Below are 16,400 nucleotides of genomic sequence, written 5' to 3' on the forward strand. Positions count from 1 at the left end.
TCTGTCCAAATTTCCTCCTCTTATAGAGACATCAGCCATACTGGATTAGGGCCACTATAATAACCTCCTTTAACTTAATTACCTCTTTAACGACCCTGTCTCCAAATACATTCACGTTCTGAGGTAGCGGGGGTTAGAACTTCAACAGGTGAGTTTGGGGGGTAAGGGAGATAGAATTCAGCTTACAACAGGACTCGAGCAGCTTCTGGAAAGTGTTTTCCTCTCTTTGAATGCTGCAGATACTCTAGATGTTCCTCTCTACCTTACTCCCTGGGTGTTTTATTTGTTTGAACTAATTTCCTTCACAAAGCAATCCCTTGGTCATCCGCATTTTACGGTAACTATAGAAAGGACAAATAACATGCCCATACCTCAGAGTTGATACCTGACCAACGAACCTGGAGACCTAAAGCCAGTGCCCATGCTCTCCTCCCATGCTGACCTGAGGCTCATGTCCTCCACTGCCACTGATCCCAGCCCAAGCAGCCTAAGAAAGGTCCATGGCTTCACTTGTTCCTGGGGACCCAAGCGTAAGTGTGGTTGTGCGATGTCCGTGAACAAGCTTGTGATGAGTCATTAGTACTCCCATTTCATAGCTTGAAAACTAAGAGCCTGAGTCTTTTGTGCAAGATTCCATATTCAAGGGATGTAAGAGCTCAGAAGGCCTTTGCTGACCAAAGGAGATTGTACTCTCAGAAAGATTGTGCCTATCTAGAGGCTAATAAAGTGAGGCAGAGAAATCATCTTTTATTGCTTGAGGAGAAAGAGCATTATAGCCATTTAGAGGTGACAGGAAGTGACTCATGGTGCATCTTAATGGTCCAAGTAAGCCTGAACATTAAAGAGAACTCAGTATTACTGCAGAAAGAGGACAGGTTTTGGAGTCAGATGCATTTGTATTTGATTGTAAGTACTGTCTTCCTGGGTGTGATGTTTTAGATTCAGTTGCTTCATCTGGAAAATGGGTGTGTAATATTTCCTTGCAGGGTCATTGTAGGATTTTAGATTATATAGGTAATGTGCCCAGTTCAGGTTAGTTTTTCATTCTGTTTTTTAGTAAAAATAGGCTAGCCTAAAACATGGCAGCAAATTATCCCCGATCTTAGTGGTTTATAACTACCTTTAAATATCACATCAAATTATAATATAATGTAAATGTCGTATTTAAATGTCAAATGTCTACCATGACTCCTCATGCTGATACAAGAGACCCCATCTCAGGCAATGTAATCCACAGAAATTGCTGGGATCTTGCACCAGCAATGAGATGCTTCAATTTGGAAATGACATTTGTTGCTTCTGCTTACAGCTCATTAGACCCTGGTCACTGGATTCCACCTAACCACGAGGGGGCCAGAGGGAAGGCATTCTGATGCCTGGAAGGTAGAAGTCTGGCAAGACTGGTGAACATCAGTGAGGATGCTCCCCTAGAACAGGGTAGCATCTGAGGTGTTCAGTGAATGGTAGCAATTATTACAACTCCTCCTGCCTTTTCTTAAAGTGATTGTGTCCTGTTCTATTTGCTTTCTTTCAAGCAAGACTTAATTCATACTAATTAAGGGGGCTAATTGATCTGGTCGCATGTCTTCTTACTCCCTCACTTTTGGGAAAAATTAGCCATTAATATCCCAAAGTCAATTGTTATTCTCTGAGCTTTCAAGGTGGAGTTGTGTAGATTCATTGATAAAAAAAGAAGGCCTTTGACCACAGGTTGAGAAGGAGATTCTGATGATCGCTTTTATTTTAGATATACAACTGAGGTTCCCATTTCTTCTTAATGCCTACCTGAATGTTATTAGATTGCAGTTCTGCGGCTGACTATTTTTTTTATTGTGGTAATATATACATAACAAAAAAATGTATCATTTGAACCATTTTTAAGTGCTCAGTTTAATGGCAGTGTGAATGTACATTCACAGTTGTGCAACCACCATCTCCAGAAGTTTTTCTTTTTTTTCTATCTTCCCAAACTGAAACTCTGTATCCGTTTAACAAGAACTCCCCATTTCCCCTCCCCTAGTCCCTAGCAACCACCATTCTACATTCTGTCTCTATGAATTTGACCACCGTGTTCTAGGCACCTCATATACAAGGACTCATATAATATTTGCCTTTTTGTGACTGGTTGTATGAGTTTATTTTCACATGCTATAAAGAACTACCTGAGACTGGGTCATTTATTTAAAAAAAAAGGTTTGATTGACTCACAGTTCTGCATGGCTGGGGAGGCCTCAGGAAACTATGGCAGAAGCGGAAGCAGGCACATCTTACGTGGTGGCAGGCGAGAAAGAGCGTGTGAAGGAGGAACTGTCAAACACTTATAAAATCATCAGACCTCATGAGAACTCACTATCACAAGAACAACATAGGGGAAACGGTGATCCAAGCACCTCCCACCAGGTGTCTCCCTCGACACGTGAGGATTATGGGGATTACACTTTGGGTGGGGGCACAGAGCCAAACTATATCACTGGCTTATGTCATTCAGTATAATGTTCTCAAGGTTTATTTGTGTTGTAGCATAGGTTAGGATTTCCTTCCTTTTTAAGGCTGAATAATATTCCAGCATGTGTGTGTGTATGGATGGATGGATGAATGGATGGACGGACGGACGGACGGACAGACAGACAGACAGATAGATAGATAGATAGATAGATAGATAGATAGATAGATACCATATTTTATTTATCTATTCATCTATAATGGGTACAAAGTTTACTTCCACCTTTCAGCCCTTTATAAATAACGCTTCCATGAGCATGGGTGTCTCAAAATATCTGTTGGAGACATTGTTTTTAATTCCTCTTGATCTATATCCAGAAGTGGAATTGTGAGATCATACTGTAATTCTATTTTTAATTTTCTGAGGAAACTTCATACTCTTTTCCACAGTGAATGCACCATTTTCAGTCTCACCAGCAGCATCTCTTTGACTTCTAACTCCATGTCTGACCTCCCCATGAAGAGTCTTGGAGTATCAGTTGTTTTGTTTCAGATTATTTGTACAAAGGACAGGGTCCCTCCTGTGTTCCATCTATCATGACTTAATTTGGCATTTATTGCCTCCTTATCCTTGTTTTACTTTGTAATTTTGTTCAGAGGTCATGCGCTAGAGGCATAGGTGACACTTTAAATCCTTACAAAGAACAATGTGAACACGAAAGTTATCCTTTGTATGTCTTTATTGGACTTTTGTCATTTTTTATTACCATTAATATACTACGTATACCTGTGGGCTATCTGTCACTGAATTTCTCCAACATCCTTAGCAACGACATGTAAGAAATACCTGCAAAATCTAATACAATAATGCAGTCCCTTAGAGATTTGTGAGAATAAAATTAGCTTGAGGAATGCTTCTGATTTGAGTTAGCGTCTGACTTTTAGGTGTACTAGATAGATCTAACAACACATTGGAAAAGAACACTTGGGGAATAAAGAAAGCATCATCTTTGGACTGTCTCCTTCCCCTCCGCACGCTCCATACGACCCCTGATGGTGATAAATATCCAATCCGTGGACTCTGCTTTCTCAGAATTGGCTATCCCTTTTCTCTTTTGAAGTGGTTATTTTTTTCCTACATGTCTGAGGTCTCAAGCCTTGTGTACTTAGCCTGAGACAACAGGTACAAGTACCTCGAGGAGTGAGTATGGAGCTAGGCAACAGGTCCTCCTCCAGGCTGATATCCACTAGATCATCAGCACTGTCTTAGAAAACAGCGGTTTCCTCCTCCTCCTGTGCTCAATGTTACAGGCAAAGCGGTGTGGTGGTGACAGCTTAGGAAAACAAAAGATATCCTCAGGATGGTCTCACTCTTCCTAAATCACCCCAGAAATCCCGGCATGCGTGGCCTTAGGGTCCTCAGAAAGCCACTCTTACCATCCTGCAGGGCAGATGGACAAAAAAACACCTTGACAGCTCTTCTGTTCTATTCATTTTATGTTTGTAATGTCTGTTCTTGGCAACACCTCTGTTCAATTCTCAGTTGGCTTTTTTTTTTTTTTTTTAGGAAGGAAAAACAAATCCCCCTCCAATACTCTGTAGAAGGGGATTAGAATCACTGTGGAATTTGGTATTGGCTAATAAAGTGTAAACCCGGAAGATCAATGTCTGAGTGCACAGTTGTCCTTCAAGCCATTGTACTGCTTTCCAAGAATAGAAGGCTACTTTTTAACCAAGAATTAAAAATAAATTTATAATTTAAGCATCTCTTGCATGCCAAATGGAAATCTTAGGGTTGAATAATCAGGCTCACCTGAATACAAAGTTGTTCTGAAAATGCTGACAATTGCAAAAAGGTTCTAGAAGCTTTTTCAAAAAACAAGTTCAGATGGTTCCAACTGAGTTACTATTGAGATTAAAGAGATCAGATCAAAGCTGATTTTGCTTGGTGTGCATTCTGTTTTCTCTGCACGAGGACTGATTGCCTATTTCATAAATATAGTGAAGAAATTAAATTTTACATTAGCTGGGCTATTTTATTACAAGTCACTTTTATAGGCCAGTTTTAACATAGGCTATTTTATTACATCCCTTGAAAACACTGCATTTTGGTGGAAGATATTCAATGCTCATTAAACCAGCAGAAACCTATGTAGATAGAATTAATAGCCAACAGAATAGAGGTAACTGCTTCTTCATTTGCAAAATGCTGAGCCATTAAGAGGATCAATCAGTAGGGGGTGATGTAATCCACCAATGCAGTCATTTCCCGCCTGGTTCTGTGGATGCATCTGAATACAAAATTGCCCGGAATTTTTTTTTTTTTTTTTTTTTGAAGTGCATTAAAGAGAAAGAGATCCCAGTAGGGGCTTAATAAAGGACTTTTTTCTTCTGTTCTTACTTTTTGTTTTTATTCCACACTCTATAGTTTGGAAAACATTTTAAAGTCAAGGTTGTGAATATTAAACAGGGAAGAGGATGAAGCCAAGTTGTTACCTTGTAGTAAAATTCAGATGTTAGTCCTTTTTCACTGCCTGTATGGAAGGTGCAGGCTTCCGAATGGCAGTTTCAATCTTGCTAAATGGACAAATTTAATAATAACGGTTAAATGTTATGCAGGTGCAAGGGAAGTTACAACGGGCATGTGGATTTGTGAGGGGATCCGAATCTCCAGGGCATAGACTTGAACCTCTATCAGGAGACCAAAGATGGCCTGTAGCCACTGAATTGAACTAACTGTGCTGGTGTTGCCCATAACAACAGTTGCTAGGCGACCTTTGCCAGGATGTGGAGGGGTGGGAATCGCTGCAGATCATGCCACTATTTATCATCATACACCAGCAGGCTTGTTTAGCCTGCTCATGTGCTGAGAATGCCACATGATAGAAATGTCACACACACACCAGGAAAAGAAAGCATTGGAGGAAAGTCTGAGAAATCGTGAACGGTTGTCATGCAGCTGCCTGTGTGATTTCTGTCTGAAACTTCCCAACCGGGCGTTTCGGTTGTGTGACAGTGTTAGATGTACTGTGTAACTATCCTTCCTCTTTGGGGGACGGTTCGGAGGGGAAGGGAAGAGAGCATGGGCGAGAATAATGAAGAGGTCATTACTCCATCAGTATTGGGATGGTGACTCTAGCAAACATCAACATAGAATCTGTTATCAATAGGTGGCCCAGGTGAGCGTGCATTCGGAGCATCCTGTAAATCAATACATGATTTGATTTACAGTTCACCAAATATCTTATGATGTAATACACTTTCTGAGGTGCAAAGGACCCTGTTATTTACTTTTCTAAAGGTGTTACATGAATTCCAGCATAAACACCACTATTCTTTGAACAGATTGGCTAAAAGTTAATACTAGCGTGAATGAATATTTCCAAAAATCACACCACGCTTTGAGTTGAGCACTCACTCAGAAAGCATCTTTTCTTCTCTTTTCTTTTGTTTTCTTTTCCTCTCCTCTCCTCTCTTCTCCTCCTCCTCCTCCTCCTTCTTCTTTTTCTTCTTCCTCCTCCTCTTCTTCTTCTTTTCTCTCCATCTTTCTCTCTCTCTCTTTCTCTCTCTCTCTCTCTCTCCCTCTCTCTCTCTCCCCCTCCCTCCCTCCCTCTCCTATTCTCTGTTCCACTTGGCCAGTCTGTGCAATCTCAACAGTCAGGCTGGAATTCAGGTAATTTCAGTAGTTACATTTTAGATCAGTAGAAACCTGTCTACCCCAGCTGGCTTTTGCCAATTTTTTTCTTGTTGTTGTTGTTGTTTGTTTTCTTTTTCCCTTGAGATGGAGTCTCGCTCTGTCGCCCAGGCTGGAATGCAGTGGTGCCATCTCGGCTCACTGCAAGCTTCCCCTCTCAGGTTCACGCCATTCTCCTGCCTCAGCCTCCCAAATAACTGGGACTACAGGAGCCCTCCACCATGCCCGGCTAATTTTTTGTGTTTTTAGTAGAGACATAGCTTCACCATGTTAGCCAGGATGGTCTCGATCTCCTGACCTTGTAATCCACCCGCCTTGGCCTCCCAAAGTGCTGGGATTACAGGCTTCATGGCCGGCTTTTGCCAGTTTTAAAAGAATAATTCTCAACAAAACTTTTTGTTTTTATCAATTTAAAAGGCACTATTAATTAGAGCAAATTAAGGAGATCCATGAATCTATTAAGCCATGTAGGGTCATACAACCTAAGTAGCATTCCTATTTCTGTGATTTTAAATCTTAAACAATCCAACAGTATCTCCACAGATGAAAAGTAAAGTCAGGCATCTCTGGGATGTTTTTCTATGAATGTGCCAGATAATTAAAATGACAGCAGTTTCAGGGTGAAATGTCAAGCCTAACTTTCTGTGTTCTCAATATTGACACACATTTTTATAGGTCATGAGGAAATAAGAGTAGAAATCAATCATTAAAAAGGCACCTCCTATTTACAATAGCAGAGACTTGGAACCAACCCAAATACCCATCAATGATAGACTAGATAAAGAAAATGTGGCACAGATACACCATGGAATACTCTGCAGCCATAAAAAAGAATGAGTTCATGTCCTTTGCAGGCACATGGATGAAGCTGGAAACCATCATTCTCAGCAAACTAACACAGGAACAGAAAACCAAACACCACATGTTCTCACTCATAAATGAGAGTTGAACAATGAGAACACATGGATGCAGGGAGGGGAACATCACACACAGGAGCCTGTCGGAGGGTGGGGCATAAGGGGAAGGAGAGCATTAGGACAAGTACCTAATGCATGTGGGGCTTAAAACCTAGATGATGGGTTGATGGGTGCAGCAAACCACCATGGCACACGTATACCTATGTAACAAACCTGCACGTTCTGCACATGTATCCCAGAACTTAAAGTAAAATATAAATAAATAATTAAATAAAATTAAAAAGCGCCTCTTGTTCAAAAAGGAAGGGGGAAAGGAAAAAGGTATGTTAAAAGATCCTTTGGAGAAATGATGGGACACAGTATGGAATTATTTTCCTAAGGCAGAAATGAAGTTGGTGACTATCGAATTTCTTGGCGGAACATCACACAGTGGTTAAGACTCAGGCCTGGACTCATTTACTGTTTCAGCATTTAGCGCCGGAACATTTTAGACAAGTTATTTAATCTAAATAAGTCTCTACTTCTCCTAGAAACTTGGGAACATAATTCTATCCGCCTTGCAGAATTATCATGAGAATGAGATGATACCCCACATATAAGGTGCTTAGTACGGTCTCTGGCCCATTGTAGCTTGGCAATAGATGATAGAGAAGTGTAACTGGTGCCTTGTTGTTCTGTTAAATTGCTGGGAAAGTTCTCAGGTGAACTCCAGTGCGGAGCAGTGGCTGAGATTTAAGCACTTGCTGCCTGTCCCAACAGAGACACTGAGCAGAGAGGGAGGTAGGAGGGGTCCCGTGAATGCACAGATTTATCGTAGGACCCTTGAGTGACCTGAGTGGAGTAGGAGACAAATGCTACTGAAAGCAGGTGAGAAAACAGGGCTGCGCGTGCCTTGCTGCTAGGAGAACCTGGCAGAGGAGGACCCTCGCCAGCAGCCTTAGCACCCTCATCATAGTCAGCGTTCCATAGACCCAGAGTAAACAATGGATTCTCAGAAGGGACCTTAAGTGGTCAACATAATGAAGAGCATTTGCCTACCAGTTGGTAGTTCCTCATATTATCCTATTTCGTCCTAGTAACAGCTGTATAGCATGAACAGAGCTGGAATTCTGTGTGTGTGTGTGTGTCTTTCTCTCAACAGCAGCGAAAATGATGCAGCCAGGTGTGGTTGTAATCCCAGCACTTTAGGAGTCCGGGGCGGGTGGATCAGTTGAGGTCAGGAGTTCGAGACCAGGCTGGCCAACATTGTGAAACGCCATTTCTACTAAAAATACAAAAATTAGCTAGGCATTGTGGCATGGGCCTGTAATCCCAACTACTCAGGAGGCTGAAGTAGGAGAATCACTTGAACCTAAAGGAGGCAGAAGTTGCAGTGAGTCGAGATCGCGCCATTGCACTCCAGCCTGGGTGACAGAGTGTGATTCCACCTCAAAACAACAACAACAAAAGAGAAATTGATGCCGCATGTGTGTGACTTGTCCCTGATTAAATACATCAACTGAAAAAGTATAAGAAACAGCACCTAGCACACATCTCCTAACCCCACATCCCATATTCTAGAGTCTTGGCTTACCATGGCAGTGCTCGTTGCTCCAGGTTCTATCTCCTCATCCCATCTGACTTCTGTGCGGCTGTGGGCACCCTACATATGGTCAAGAATTCAAAAACAACAGTATCTTGGTTTATCAGTGTCTTGCTATCCTTGTTTTCTGCTTCCAGGATTTCCCCAGAAGTCTTTGACCCTAAAGTAGAAAGTTAACACTCTTGGGGGCAACCATGAACCAGGAGGGATGGGGGGTGGTAGATAAATGGGTCAGCTTCCCATTCTTGGAGGGACAGTTCTGAGGTCATTCTACCAGGTTGCCTAGAGGGTCCCCAGCACGCCTAAGCCCACCAGTGCACTGCGGTTCTGAGTTCAGCAATGAACCTTTGTGGCTTTCTCTTTCTCTGTCTCACCTTCCTTCCCTCTCACACCTAATTCTTAGGATTTCCTCTCACACCCTGCATCCAGGGGAACCCAAACTAAGACTGCTTTGTAAACCTTTAACAAAGAAGCTCTAAAAACAACATAAGGCCTCTATAACCGGGAAGAACAGAGGCCAAATCGTTAGGAAGGTGCCAGTTTAATATTCAAAGACACTCAGCTTGTAGATTTTGTAAGAAAAAAAAAACGTATTCCATTGGGATCCAGCATTCAACAGAACAAAAGGAAGATGTGCCATTGCTGGGGATGGTTCATGGGTTTGCCTTCTGTGGGGCCAGGCGGGCTGTGTCCCTGTGGATATGCTGTCCCTGAACTGTGGTCCTGCCCACATGTAGGGTGGGCTGGAGCGCGGTTCAGGGCCCCTTTGTACTCCCATGGAGTCCATTCCCTTTGCTGGATTTTCACAGCAATGTAAAGGGCAAGTCTTTCCCTCTCTTTCACCCTTGAAAATCTCATCACAAAGCATGGAGTGGGAGGTCAGAATGGCTGGATCAGGGCAGGCTGCGCTCCTAGATTTGACCATGTCTCCTTGGCTCGTTACCCAGTGGGATGGGCAGGGGCTATCAGGAGAGAACTCCCGGGCTGGAGCTCAGACTCTTCTTTTTGGTTGCTGTGTGGACATGGGCAAGTCACTTCCACCCTCTGAGGTTCCACCTAGTCCTCCTTTGCAAAGGAGAAGCTATGACATGGAAGACATAGACCTCAGGCAGTTGTTGCAGGCACAAATGTGGAGATAGATGTGAAAGGCTTGGAAAACCAAGGAATAAAACTCCTGTTAGTCATTAAGTTTTAGAAGACAGAGAAGGGAGATAGGACAAAAAGAGGGAAGAGGAAATATAACAAGTCTCCTGGCAGGAAATCCCATCCTCTGAGGCTGCTGCCACCTCTGCCTGAGCACTCACATCTCCCTCTGCCTCCATGCCCTCATTGCCTGGCTCACTGCTCTCTCCTTTCAGGTCTCAGCTTAGAGGTCACCTCCTCTAGGAAGCCTGCTCTGACCATCCCTCCAGTAAGTCTCTGACAGGTATCTTTGTGACCTCCTGCGTCCTTGAACTCATCCTGTCGGAGCCCTTCCTCCCATATGGTGCTGTAGTTGCCTGTGATTTGTCCGCATTTTCTACAGCACCACAAAGGCAATGCCCTCATCACAACAGCATTTCAGTACCTGACACAGCGCTGAGTGCCTAGTGTGAGCTTAAAACAGTTGGTAAGGTCAGGCATGGTGGGTCATGCCTGTAATCCCAGCACTTTGAGAGGTCAAAGTGGGAGGATCCCTTAAGCTCAGGAATTCAAGGCCAGTCTGGACAACATAGGGAGACTCATCTTTACAATATAATGATTTTAAAAATTGGGTGTGTTGGTTCATGTCTGTAGTTCCAGCTACTCAGAAGGTAGGGAGACTGAGGTGGTAGGATTGCTTGAGCCTAGGAGATAGAGGCTGCAATGAGCTATGATGGCACCACTGCACTTCAGCTTGGACAATAGGGCAATACTCTGGCTCAAAAAAACAAAAAGTTGATAAATGACTAATGCATGCATGGCTGTGTTCCTTAAATCACTCCATAGTAAGAATTTTCAGATTTAATGTACTTGTTCTGAGTTGTCTAAACCTCATTAGTAATCAAATGCTATCTTTACCAAAACATCAGAAGGCACAAACCACTGGATAGAATGTTTTTCTAGTAGAGGAATACAATATGCATTGGTGGGCACAGAGTTTCCTCTGAAGGTGAGGAAGCTCTGAATATTGCACTCACAGAGACTTGATCTATAGTATAAAATCTGCCTGTACTAGTCCGTTTTCACCCTGCTGATAAAGACATACCCGAGACTGAGTAATTTATAAAGAAAAAGGGGTTTAAGGGACACACAGTCCCATGTAGCTGGGGAGGCCTCACAATCATGACAGCAGGCAAGAGAGAATGAGAGCCAAGCAGAAGGGGAAACCTGTTATAAAACCATCAGATCCGGGAGGCTGAGGCAGGAGAATGGCGTGAACCCGGGAGGCGGAGCTTGCAGTGAGCAGAGACCATGTGCCACTGCACTCCAGCCTAGGAGACAGAGCGAGACTCCGTCTCAAAAAAAAAAAAAAAAAAAAAAAAAAAATCATCTCTCATGAGACTTACTCACTACCCTGAAAACAGTATGAGGGAAACGGCCCCCAAGATTCAATGATCTCCCACAGGGTCCCTCCCTCAACACATGGGAATTATGGGAGCTACAATTCAAGATGAGATTTGGGTGGGGACACAGCCAAACCATATCACTGCCCATTGAAAATATGTCAATATGCAAAATAAATGCCATCAACAGCTCATCGTATCAATGTGCTATATATAGGAAACTGTAAAAAATAAGTTCCCACCCCATCTAATTTCACTTAATGAAAGAAATAGTTGTCTTTATTTAGTGCTAAATATCACAATAAGCATTATAACAACAAAAGAATAGACAGAATCTTGGGAAACTTTGACCTTTACATAATGTACATATTTTTAAAAATACCTTAACATTTAAGTGTCAGAAATTTGACTGCTCTGTGCTTAGTGTCTAATCTTTTCACCAAATTTTCTTTAGGGGAAGTCATGCTCAGTGAAGTTACAGTCCAGTAGCCATCTCTGTAGTGATTTAACACACATGTAAGTTTCCTTGAGCTTTCACATTTGTAGCCCATCTTGGCTGTAATAAATGTGAGAAGTACTACTAATCGTGCAGTGATAGCTATTGATCTTTCCTGCCAAACTAAGTAACAAAGAATATGAAAGGTGTGAGGTCTTTGATGCAGTTGCTGTCAAATTACAGTCAATGCATATTGCTAAAGCTTGTGAGGGCTCCAAGTCCTAAATGCGGCTTAGCCTGACTAGGCACATGTAAGTGGTGGTGACGCATGCCGTTGGCTGTTTGCATCCTGCCCTTAGGAGAGAGGCCTGGGATGGAGAAATGAATCTGGGCAATGCCAGCAGGCCTGTGCTCTTCAGAGCCATGTGCTGGATGCAATGAGTTCTGGAGTATAGCTAGAGAAGGAGGGAGTCTCAAAGAGGTATTGCAACATTCAGCAGGTGCTCTGATGCACTCTGCCCAAGGCACACAGAGCTACTCTTCAGCTAGCAAGAAACCAGCTGCAGAATTTGGTCTGGTCCAGGGAGGGTGGTTACCAAACACAGTAGTTGGCATCACTCCAATGGGAGCATCGTTAGAGTTCACGCCAGGACCAGCAGGGTTGGCATACCCTGGGTCTTACTCTGCGACTGCTCCAGTAAACAGAGTCGTCTGAAGCACTCCAGAGACTGTTCTGAAGAACCCACTCAATCGTGGACAAGCTGGGACTGCTGGCCATCTACAGTCTGGGAGGAAACCCAGAAAGTAATTTCTGCCATTCTCTAAGTTGTTCCTGGATCTGTACATCCCCGGCCAGGACCTGAGCCCTGAACTCCATTGTCTGGCTGTGGTTGTGGCCCCCAGCCCTACCCCACCCTTCAGGGCTCTGGAGCTCTTGCCTGTCCTAGCTCCTCAACACCAAAGTGGCCCAGGGTTGGGAAATCTGCTCAGAAAGTCTGTCTCCCTTTCCAGGGCTCACAAACGCCTCTCCTCCTCCTCAACCCTCCTCTCTCTTCTCCCAACTTAACAAGATGTCTCTTCTACACACACAACCATATCAGAAACTTACTACAGGCCCCCTCAGTCCTTTCTTCCTCCTTCCCTTCCCAGTTCCTCCCTATTACAGCATTTGCTACCTTTTCACGTCTTCAATTGTGTAATTTTGCTTCTAAGTCCTATAGAAAAAGAAAATGAGCCAGACAGGTGTTGACCCTGTTCTTACAAAAACGTTCTCTGGGGAAGTCATTTTTCACGTTTGAATAACAGTAACCAAGGCTGCTCACTGTGGTTCATTCCCGTAATTCCTACACTTTGGGAGGCTGAGGCAAGAGGATTGCTTAAGGCCAGGAGTTCAAGACAAGCATGGGCAGCATAGCAAGACCCCGTCTCTACCAAAAAAGTGTTAAAATGTTTTAAAAAATGACTTTTTTTTCTGACCTGTTTAAGTTCCTTCTCAGGGTAATTTATCTACAGTATCTCTAATTCTCACGGAAACTCTTAAAATATAGGTTTCATTAGCTCTACTTTATAGATGATCAGACCCAGACCCAAACACAGAACCATGGTCACGCAGGAGCAAGGTGGAACCTCCTTGAAACATTAGCTGTCCTCATTCTTAAATAGCATCTGTTCTGGATGTTTGCCAGTTGTTGGATTATTTGTTTGTTTATCTGTTGGCTGGCCGTCCTCTGAACCCCTTGCTGATTTGGGCACTGTCCCATCCAGTAGATAAGGCAGTATGACACCTGAGCAGGGCCAAATGTTCCCTCTCTTGCCCTTGGGCAGCGAGGCACAGCATCATGACCTAGACTCAGCTGATTGGAAGCCCTTGTCTGGTCCTGGGCATCCACAGAGGCAGTGCACCCTGGCAGGGCAGGTGAAGATCCGCAGAGCTGGCCCCAGGCTCCAGCAGCAGCAGCAAGCGTCCAGTGGTATGGGGCCAGCAGCAGTGTCCTGGCTGTGACTGTGGGACCTCAGCTGTCTCTTCTGCCACCTAGACCTCAGCTCCTGCTCATCCTCTGCCTGTAATTCTGTAGTCTCACTCCCAGTTCAATGAGTTCTTCAAATCCTTCCAATCACACCTCTTTCCTTGGATCAGCTTGCATTTCCTTCTTGGATGACAACCGAGAGCTTTTCATCCACACTTCATGTGTACATTCTACTGATGGGGTGGTTGGTCTGCCCAGGATCCAAGTCCTCCTAAAGACCTATAAACAGGGGCAAGGCTGAGAATGAAATGGGACTGAGGAAAAGGGTTTTACTCTGATGTCTTTTGCCATTGGGTTCAAGGCAAGTGCGCAAAGGGCATCCCTTTTAGAAAATCCTCAAGAATAGGAAAGAAAGGCTCAAAGAGACTCCCTGGCAGATGATCATGCATGAAGCTAGAGGAAGCCCTCTCTGTTTCACCTTCTGCCGGGACCTGCCAAATTCTCGCTCCAGGATTTAGTGAGACTTAGACACTCTCTCTTTTGGCCTAGGTTGCTGCATCTTTAAATGTCAAAGTTTGGATTTGCTGCCTGATTCTTGGAAGAATCATGGGTGAACATGGTTTGGCACAGGGATCGTGGTTGGTGCTAATTCTATATAGTACTTAGAAAATCATGGCAGGTCAAGTCTAACTATGTCCTTTCCTGGCCAGATGGCAACACCAGCAAATATATCAAGGACAGAAGATACTCTGCTGTACTCTGGGATCCTCTGCTGATTTTTGTGAAGGCTGCAACAGTGCAGCTGTCTTAAGCCGCTGGAGAGTCACTGGTGGGAAACCCACCCACTGAACCCGTGGCAGTGGTGAATTGTGTTATACACATGTTAACAGGCATAACAAGTGTTCAGTAACAAACACCCCATTGAAGTAACAAATGGATAGGTGTTAACATTGCTCTGGAAGATGCATTATAGTGTAAACCAGGAACAACCACAAAATAGAGCACTTCCTGGCAATGCAGAGGGGAGTATGTATGAAAAAATGGTGGTGGTGGCCAGGTGCGTTAGCTCACGCCTGTAATCCCAGCACTTTGGGAAGCTGAGGTGGGCGGATCACGAGGTCAGGAGATCAAGACCATCCTGGCTAACATGGTGAAACCCCGTCTGTACTAAAAATACAAAAAATTAGCTGGGCGTGGTGGCAGGCACCTGGCACTCAGCTACTTGGGAGGCTGAGGCAGGAGAATAGCGTGAACCCAGGACACAGAGCTTGCAGTGAACTGAGATTGTGCCATGCAGTGGCACACCAGCCTGGGTGACAGAGCGAGACTCTGCCTCAAAAAAAAAAAAAAAAAAAAAAAAAAGATAGTGTTGGGTGCTGTCAAAAGACAGGTTAGGTTACCTGTAAGGCCCTGCCTTTGACATAACACAGACTCAGAAAATACCCTGTGGTGCCGGCCCAAACAACCACAGGTGAACTAATTACAGGACTGGAAGGGAACTACCCCTTCTGCCTCTGCACATACCTATATAGCAACAAATAAGAAAAAAGTAACGAGCACTACAAAAGTACAGTTGCTAAAGATAAATGCTTGAAAGTCAGAGCTTGGAGCAATTTTAGTGCGATGCTAAAAATTCCCTGTAATTCGTGGATCCTGCATGAGATACAGTAGCAACTGGTCTAAGGTAGAGCCACAGGGGCTGTTAGTAGAGGTGGGACCGTGAGGATGTGCCTCTGATGATGAAAGGGGAAGGTCTGAATGCCCACCGTAGAGACACTTCTCCAGTGCTCTGGCTGAAAGTGTCAGCCATCTTAATATGGGATAATTGGATTTTAGCATCGAGCTTACACTGTGGTTATCAGGTTCTGTTTGTAGAACAAAGCCAGGGCTCTTTTAATTGGGACCCACATAATGAATCCATAGACCATAGTCACAGAAGACCAGCTTTGGCATTAAATGTGCCTTCAGAATGCCGAATTCCAGCCCTGCGATGGTGTCCCCGAATGGAGCCACAGGCTTGTATCTGGCATCCCAGAGTAACATGGGCTGGCTGCTCCCTGAGAGGAATTCCCTCACGCCTAATTTCACACCAACCCCAGGATCCCTCTGAGATCCAGGGGACCAATGGAGAAGAGGAAGTTGCTGATAAGAACTTTATTGAATGCACAACGATATAAACAGAGTCGGTCTCTGATGTTTTGATCAGTGTGATGGGCGGCCTCAGAACTTATAGACATTTCGCCAGGGACTCAAACAAACCAAACCAGAAACAGGGTTGTAGTGGTTGGTTCAGCCACTGCTGGATTTTTGTTTTCTTCTTCCCTGAAGTCCTACTGAACAGGGAATCAATATTACGAGATGCTTATCTTCAGAGATGCTATGTCAAGAGTTCAGACAAAAAAAGATGCATTTTCATTTATCTGCCTGTCTGCGGCTGAGCAGAGTGAGAGCGTGTGTTCTGTGCTTAGTCTTGGGAGGGAATACATTAGTTTTCTGTGCCATTAGCTTGGGATTTCTTTCTTAGCCCTTTATCTTGGCACAGCAGAAAGGAAGAGATATTTAAATTTCAGCAATGGCAAAATGTTGCCTATTTAGAATATTTTCCCTGTGTCACATTGACGTATTATTGCCGACTCACTTTCAAAAACGTCTCTCCAGCCTTTTACATGCTGGATTAAAATCTGAAGCAGATTCTGATTCTGACTTTAGCTCTTGAAATTGCAAAAGCCAATCAACTGCATGGCTGTGCACCCTCATTGCAGCTGCCTCTCCTTCTCCCCGCCTCCCAACTGTGCTGAGCGCATTCTTTTGTAGGGAAGCAAAAGCAGTGAGTCTTT

General features: G+C 43.9%; 1 protein-coding gene across 2 annotated transcripts in view; it reads left to right on the top strand.

Moving 5' to 3' along the window:
- Nucleotides 1-16,400, top strand: part of FRMD4A (FERM domain containing 4A) — a 695,424-nt gene that overhangs the window by 85,505 nt on the left and 593,519 nt on the right. The gene's annotated exons all lie outside the window — the stretch shown is intronic.

This window comes from Theropithecus gelada, chromosome 9 (assembly GCF_003255815.1).
Source record: "Theropithecus gelada isolate Dixy chromosome 9, Tgel_1.0, whole genome shotgun sequence".
Taxonomy (NCBI): domain Eukaryota; kingdom Metazoa; phylum Chordata; class Mammalia; order Primates; family Cercopithecidae; genus Theropithecus; species Theropithecus gelada.